Genomic DNA, 8,441 nt, shown 5'->3' with positions numbered 1-8,441 from the left:
CCTCTCCTCCTCCTTCCCCTCCCCTCCCTTTCCTTCTCTTCCCTTCCCTTCCTTTCCCCCTTCCTTCCTTCCTCTCTCTCTCTCTCTCTCTTTCTTTCTTTTTGAGACAGTCTCTCTCTGTCGCCCAGGCTGGAGTGCAGTGGTGCGATCTCAGCTCACTGCAACCTCTGCCTCCCAGGTTCAAGCAATTCTCCTGCCTCAGCCTCCCCAGTAGCTGGGATTACAGGTGTTTGCCACCACACCTGGCTAATTTTTTGTATTTTTAGTAGAGATGAGGTTTCACCATGTTGGCCAGGCTGGTCTCGAATTCCTGACCTCAGGTGATCCACCCACCTCAGCCTCCTGAAGTGCTGGGATTACAGGTGTGAGCCACCATGCCTGGCCAGATGTCTTTTCTTTAAGGCCATCTCAGCTGCCAGAGCATGAAGGCCTCTATGTGTGCACTCACCATGTCTACATGCATGTCTGAAAGTCTGCCTACACACAACATCTGTATCTCCATGAGGTTAAATGTGAGTTCATCCTGACATCTGCAACTCAAATCTGTTATGAGCCGGTGGATTCCAGCCTCCTCCCCGCTGGCAATCTGGAGCTGCCCGCTCCAACACTGGGAGAGCTGGCTGTCACCATCAGCCATTTGTTGACTTAACGGTTCTGTTCCAGTCTACATGTACAGAAGCATCAGAATGGCTGGCCCACACCCCTGCGGGAGGCAACTTTATTGATTTATTTTTTGAGACAGGCTATTGCTCTGTTGCCCAGGCTGGAGTGCAGTGGGATGAGCATGGCTCTCTGCAGCCTCGACCTCCCAGGCTTAAATGATCCTCCCGGCTTAGACTCATGAGTAGCTGGGACTACAGGCACATACCACCACACCCAGCCGATTTTCTATGTTTTGTAGAGACAGGGTTTCATCATGTTGCTCAGGCTGGTTTTGAACCCCTGGGCTCACGTGATCCTCCTATGGCCTCAGCCTCTCAAAGTGCAGGGATTGCAGGCGTGAGCCGCTGTGCCCGGCCGGAGCACAGTAGTCTGTGGGTTCCTTCCGCCTTCAGTTTCACAGACTCAGTGTAACTTCCTTCCTCCCACTTCAGTGAGATTGTCGTGTACAACTGTGATACGGTTGTTTTGTCACATTTCACGTTCATCCTGGGATTCCCCTGTCCTCCTAAGTATTTTAAATATAATTTGCATACATTCAGGCTCCCGGTGCCGTCAAGCTCAGTGTATTTGGGGAAATGGAGTCAGGCATCCACGGTCACAGCGTCATCCAGAACAGCTCCAGCTACCCGAGAACTCCCCTGTACCCCACCTACCCAGCTCCCCACTGTTGCCAATGCGCTCATCCTCCCAAGGTTTCTTTCACAAGTGCAAACATGCAAATGCATCGGAACCCCACTTTCAGACATAAAATGTAGCAGACTCTCTGCATCTTGCTTTTATTCTGCTTAACGTGTCTCAGGGGTCTTTCCTCGTTGATACTCAGAGAAAGCCTCGGTACTGTATCACTGCTGCTGGCTACCTGTTGTGTGGCTGGAGTGTGATTTTTCTGACACCCAGGTTATTTCCAAGGCGTTGCTGTTAGAAATGAGCCGTATGGACAGCCTGGTACCATGCCATTTCAGAGGTCGACAGTCACCTGCAGGGTAAACTCCCAGGAGCGGGGTTGCCGGGCAAAGCATCAGCACCGTCGTGGCTTTATGAGCATTGGTCATCGGTCCTCAGATTGGCCTCACTGGCACTGTGCTCCCCGCAGCCGGCCTAGGGTGTGTCCCTGGATTCCGGGTGCTGCCGCTGCAGGAGGTGCCGCAGGGTCCCTGGGGGTCTTCTTGTACTCCCTGCAGGGGAGAGATTGAGCAACATTTCCTACGTTTTAGGGCGATGGACGGGAGCCGTCCGCGCCAAGCCCTCGCTGTTTTGCTGTGGTGTTGCCAGTCTTGTCCTCTGGGGCTTGAAGCAGAGGTCGGTCAGCTTCTCTAAAGACGTTGAATGAACAGCTGCTGGGGTCAGCCTGACTCCGAGCCATGAGCAGCCCCCACATTTGCTTATTGTACATTAAAAGTCAAGGGACCAAGGAACATCAAACCCCAGTGCAAGCACAGTCACAAAGATACCTGCCAGTCCTCCCCAGAACTGCTGAGGTCAGGGAAACAGGGACACCTGAAAAATCATCCCGGCCAAAGGCACCCAAAGACACCAGGCCGTGTCCCCCACGAGCTCCTGGGTGGGGCAGAAGACAGATGCTAGGGGGAACTGGAAGTCCAGTGTGGATTGTGAGTAACAATAGCAGGTCCAGGTGGCTTTATTGAATGTGACGGGTCGTCGTGGGGCAGGCTGGGGGGAGTTTATGCCAATGCTCTGCACTGGCTTTCCAACTTTTCCATCTAAAATTTTTAAATGAAAAGTGTAGATTAAAAAAAACGCTTTTAAAAAGCCAGGCATGGTGTCTCATGTCTGTAATCCCAGCTCCTCGAGTGGATGAGGCATGAGAATTGCTTGAACCCAGGAGGTGGAGGTTGCAGTGAGCCAAGATCGCACCATTGCGCTCCAGCCTCGGTGACAGAGCGAGACTCCGTCTCAGAATAAAGAATAATAATAAATAATAAAGTAAAAAGCCGCTCGAAAGAGTGAAAACAGCCAAGATTGTGCTTGGCGCGTGGCCGTGGGTGCCCGGAGCACAGCAGCGCGTCCCCAGGGCCATTCTCTCCGGGGAGCCACAGCACCTCTGTGCCCACACTTTAACCTCAATCCCACGGGACAAGGACAGTTGTGCCATTACTTGGATAGGGTGACTGCGGGGAAGCGGCTTAGCTAAGGCCCCCTGTTAGCAAGAGGCCAATCTGGAATTTGGGGAACTCATCCATATCGAATGCTGAGCACGGGGCCAGGGCCAAGTGCCTACCATGTGCCAGGCCCCGAGGTGGGAGGGCTGAGCCCCATCCTCACAGCACTGGGTGAGGACATGGGAGGCGCATTGTCACAGCACACTGACAGGAGATGGCAGCGCCCAAGTGAGGTGGGGGCAGAGGAAGAAGTAATCTCCTCCCCTCCTCCCCGGTCCCTCCCACAAGCCAGAGCACCCAGAAGGACTCCCAGCAGAGGTGGTGGCCAAATGGGGCGTGGAAGGATGAGTAAGAGTTTGCCAGGCAGCCCTGGGAGAAAGCAAGCCCTCTGCATGTGGAGCGCCGCGTGTGGGGATGCGCAGGTAGCCCCTGTTCTGAGGGAGTGCGGGGTGGGCAGTGAAGCTGCAGAGGCCCGAGGACCCCCCGAGGCATGCCCGCCCAAGCTTGGGTCTCTCCTGTCTGTGCAATACTTCCTGCCCATGTCCCCCGCCGCAACCATAGGAGCGTGTGCTTCAGTTGAGGAAACCCCCTGGGCCTCTCCTGCCTACCCTGAGGTTCGTGATTAGAGTCTAAAACCCGAGATGGCTGAGGCTGGGGCCCACTTTGGCAGGAGCCGCGTCAGTCCCTAACAGAGCCCAGCAGACTGCCTGGGCGAGAGCTCAGACCCCCGGCCTGGAGAGCCTTTGTCCTCTTTTGATCCCTGTTGACCAAAGGGGGGTGCCTGGTGAGGTCCGCTACCCTGTCCTGCAGCTCGGCCCCCTCCGTAGTAAGACAGGGCCAGGGGCTGGTGGTGAAGACCCTCCTCACCATGGCTTCTGCTCGCCCTCTGTCCCCTCCCACTCCCCTGTCCAGCCCCGATCGCTGTGCCTTTGCCCACCCCAGGACTCCTGCCCGAACTTCCCTTGCCCTCTCTGACACCTCCCATCCTTCAAGGCCCTGCTCAAATGCCACTGCCTCCAGGAAGCTTTCCCTGACTGCCAAGCACAGTTAATGTTCTTACTTATACCCTCTGCCACCCAGCGCCACTCCCATTCCACACGCTCAGTTGGCTTTGTCCGATGTGTTTCTCATGTTAGACTGGGGCTATGGGTTTGGGGGAGGAGGACCATGAGATCAAAGCACATTCCTGCTCACATCACAGCAAGGACACCTGCTGTCAACAGGCCTCGTCACTGGTGCTATTGACCCCGGTCACCTGACTGATGGGTGTTGGTTGGGTTTCCCCATTTCCACACTGTCCTCTGTGGAAGAAAGCCACAATGTGCAGCCTATGCCAAAGGAGGGGGCTTCATGCTCTGCCCCAGCCTAAGGTGGTTGGAATTCTTCTACCTGGGGGTCTGTCTCTTCTCCCCATTTACCCAGCTTATCCCACCACTTATCTGTGCCCATGGGGCCTTCTGCACATTTGTTTTCTATCTGGGGTTGACATTACTCCCACTTTACCTGTGTTTTCTTCCTCACATTGTCCCAGCTTTGGCCACTGGGAGCTCTTTCAGTTGACGCCCGTGTCCCTTCGTCAGGGTTCCATCATTTTGGGGATCTACTGTTCGTGTAACTATGGATTGCACTTCTGTAATTCCTGGTGCTACGAGACACTCCAGGCCCAATGTGTTTATTTCCTGCCAGGGAATGTATTTCACGAATATTTCACGTGTGGAAATACTCTGCAGAGTGCCTCCTCCAGGCAGCCTCCCCAGCTGTCTACAGGCAGGACTGGGGGTGTGCAGTGCTCCCCGCTGCCGGCCCCTCTGCAACGGCTGCTCTGGCCCAGCTGTCCCATCTGGGTCCTGGACTGTCTCCACCATGAGGCTGAGGCTGGGGTCTCTAGAGGGTGGCAGGCACCTGACTCATTCATGCTGGGTGCTGAGTGCGGGGCAGGGCCAGGTCGGGTGGGCAGGTTGGACCTGGGCGATGCCCCCTGCGGATCCTGTCCTGCTGAATAGTAAGGACTACGACTGCTCGCCTTTGTGGAGCCCTGCTCTGTGCTGTCAGGTGCTGGGCCTGGGCAGCGCCCGTATAGCAGCTCCCGCAGGGGCTTCGAACCCAGGCTTCAGAATCTGCTGTCCGTCATTGGGTTGCAGCCCAGACATGTTCTGTGCTTGCCAGTGGGGGAGTCTCTCCGTACCCACTGTGTGGTACCTGGACCACTGCGCCACCCTTGGTGAACAGGGAAGGGCTCTGCCAGGGTAGAGGAGGTGAAGCGTGTGTCCATCCTGCAGCAAGTGAGGGGAGACCCCGGGACCCACACCTGGCTGGGCACCAAAGTGGTGGGCCATGCCCCTGTGATGCTGCCTGGGAGACACCCCAGCTGGTCAGCAGCCACGTGAGGCAGCAGCTGTGGACATTGGCCCAACAAGGGGCTGCTGCCTGGAACCTGCACTGGGCACCTGTCATGAGGCACCCCTCCCTGTCTCTCCAGTGTCCCGGGGGAGGTGCAGCCAGGGTGTGACCAGATCCTGCCGGGTGCTGCTCACTGGGGACATGTGGCTCGCCACATGAGGTAGGAGAGCTCGAGCCCCACCTGGGGCAAGCCCATGCCCGCTCCAACCCGGTGGTTCCCTCCCACCAGCTGCCCACACAGCTTTGCCACAGCAGAAGTGCACCTGACTGGGCTCTGTCCCCTCCAGCACGTCTGGCAGAGGTGAACCATCTCAGAATTCATGGGGCTGTTGGCTCCCACCTGGCTTGAACAGCCCAGCCCCCTGTCACTAGCACTTGGTTTGTTAGTCATTCAGCAAACGCTTGCAGAGTGTGGAGAGGTGCTGGGCATGAGGGCCACAGAGAGCAAGGCCGGCCAGTGCCCTCCCTGGAGGAGCCGACAGTGGCAGTGCTGGATGATGGCCCCGGTCCCAGGACGGGTGGAGTGTGCTCAGGCTCTCCGGGGCCCAGGGCAAGGACTGGCCGGGCTGGTGGCCAGGGTAGGCGTCTCTGAGGAGGCAAAGCACCGAGGTCACAGCTGGGGGAGAAGGGGCGGCAGGAAGCACTGGGGTGCAGATTCCGGGCAGGCGGTGGGGGTGTGGGACAGCACAGGGTGGTCAGAGCCCGATGTGGGGTGGGGTGGGGGAGGGGAGGGCAGAGTGAGGCTGGCAAGGGTGGCTTGGATATAGACAGGTGGGGAAAGAGAGGGGTCATGTGCCAAATGCCTTGTGGTGCCGTCTACTAAGACGCAGGGCAGGGGAGGGGCAGTACGTGTCCAGTTCGGACAGGTGGTGTCTGGACTGGCTACCGGCCATCAGAGAGGCAGACGGTGGCGCTGGCAAGGGCCTTCAGTCTGAGCTGGAGCCTGGGGACCTCAGCAAAGGCAGATGACTCTGAAGTCCCCACTGGCATGAGCTCCCCACACAGAGTGTGGCCCTTGAAGAAGGCGTGACTGTGAGGGAGGAGGAGGCTGGGAGGCGGGAGAAGGTGCCCAAAGGGTGAGGTTCTCGGGCGGACCAGTGGCCCTGAGAGGCAAGGAAGAGGCAGCCGGGAAGGGACTGCTGGGCTTGGCCACGTGGAAAGCCTGGTGACCTGCGCATGGGTGGTTTTGGGGAGCATGGGGGCACATCGATTCGAGGCCAGGAAGTGGGGCGTGGAAAACAGCACTTGAGGTTTTTGGGGAGGTGGCCAGGCAGTGTAATGGGGCTGTCCCAGCCTGGCTGCAGGTGCCTGCAATTGCCAGCCTACCCTCCTCACCTCCCCACCCTCCTCCCTGTGACATCTGGCCCAGTCCAGGTGAGCCGAAGGGGGCCTGCAGGAATCCCCCTCGGGGCCCTCCTCCCCTCCACCTGCAGTGATGGCAGCCTTGGAGCCTGGAGCTTCCCGGAGATGGGTCCCAGCTGGGAGGATTCACTCCTTAGGAGGAGCTGGGGGAGTGTGTGCCCCGGCTGCCTTAATGTTTGTGTAAGCCAAGGTCAGGATCAACCCCTGACCTTCAGGCTCTGCAGAATGCTGGGAATTTCAGCTGGGCCCCACCCCTGAGTTGGGAAAATTGGGGCTCTGAGGAGTTCGGGCCTATGGGGTCAGGGTCCTGGGGACTCATCTGTAAGCTGGGATCTGTGTCCCCAGACTCCTGGGAGAATGCCCTCCTCACGGCCCCTGCCACGTGCCCTCTCCTGGGGCCTTCTCGTCTGTGCACCCTCGCTGGGTCATCCACACCGCGCCAGCCAGCTGGTCCACCAGTGTGTTTCTGAGACTCGGTCTCTTCTGGCTCTGGGATGTTTTTTGGAGACAGAACCTGGCTCTGTCGCCCTGGCTGAAGTGCCGTGGTGCGGTTGCTGCTCACTTCAGCCTCCATCTCCTGGGCTTAAGCAATGCTCCCACCTCAGCCTCCCGAGCAGCTGGGGCTATGGGCATGTACAGCCATGCCCAGCTAATTTTTTGTATTTTTTGTAGAGACAGGGTTTTGCCATGTTGCCCAGGCTCGTGTCCAACTCCTGGACTCAGGCGATCCTCCTGCCTCAGTCTCCTAAAGTGCTCAGATTGCAGGGTGAGCCACTGCCCAGCCCTGGCTCTGTGCTCCTCGCCTCCCCACACCTCTGTTCCTCATGGTGTTAAAGGCAGAGATGCTGGCAGGAGCTGAGGGGCTGCCATGGGGGCCTGAGGGAGGTAGGGAGCGCGCTCTGGTCAGCTTCCTCCAAGAAAGGAAGGTCCCTCTTCCGAAAGCTCCGCTGGGGAAGCAGCTTGCCTCCCTCACCACCCCCAGGTGAGGAGCGCTGTGCTGAGGGGTCTCGGGCACCTGGTCAGAAGGCCAGGCTGGCCCAGGGAGGAGGAAGGACTGTGGACCTGCTGGGCCGCAGCGTCAGCAATTCCCTGGGCTCCAGGGTGACGCCGGCCGAACAGAGCAGGACATTCCGGCCAGTTGGGGGTGGGTGTCTTCAGTTTCAGCCCAGGCAGGAGAACTGCTGACCACTTCCTGCAGGCGCCGACCCGGTGGCCCTACCACCCATCCGGCCGGGGTGGCCATCAGTCATCTGGAAAGCCAAGGAGCCCTGTGTCCCTGTTTTGCAAAGAGCAGTTCCTGAAATCACAGGGCCTGGAGCTCTGCTCATCTGATCAGGGATCGGTTTCAGCAGCAAAGGCCAGAAATAACACATGGTCTGAGCACGGCTGAGTGCGGCACCATCCTAGCCCTTTCTGGGGGATGACTCATGACGCTGCCATCCAGTGCCCGCTGCGATGGGGCTCCGGGCTAGCAGCCTAGCACACCGGCCCGGATATGCCTGTCCTCCAACTTGGGTTCATGGAGGAACCAACTCGGGAAGGAATCTCAGGAGAGATTTGTGCCGGTCCTTCCCTCTGGTCCTCGGGTCTGAGTCGGGCTTGGGAAGGCCTTGGGAGGTGTGCGGGCATCTTAGCTTGCTTGTGTTTCTGCAGAACACAGGAGAGACATCGTTTTACACGGGAGGAATCAGAGGCCGGGAAAGATGACGGGGCTGCTCAGTGTGAAGCTGGGCTCTCCAGGGGCAGGAGATGTCACCCACCTTCCTTCCTTCCTTCCTTCCTTCCTTCCTTCCTTCCTTCCTTCCTTCCTTCCTTCCTTTTCATTCTTTCCCTCTTTCTTTCTTTCTTCCTTCCTTCCTTCCTTCCTTCCTTCCTTCCTTCCTTCCTTCCTTCCTT

General features: G+C 58.1%; 1 protein-coding gene across 1 annotated transcript in view; it reads left to right on the top strand.

The window, feature by feature from the left end:
• The window catches only part of SH3TC1 (SH3 domain and tetratricopeptide repeats 1), a 63,239-nt gene that overhangs the window by 2,951 nt on the left and 51,847 nt on the right, over nt 1-8,441 (top strand). The window lies entirely within an intron of this gene.

This window comes from Sapajus apella, unplaced genomic scaffold (assembly GCF_009761245.1).
Source record: "Sapajus apella isolate SASKATOON/1434 unplaced genomic scaffold, GSC_monkey_1.0 scaffold85, whole genome shotgun sequence".
NCBI classification, from domain to species: Eukaryota; Metazoa; Chordata; class Mammalia; order Primates; family Cebidae; genus Sapajus; species Sapajus apella.
This window is presented reverse-complemented; position numbering and strand designations above follow the sequence as displayed.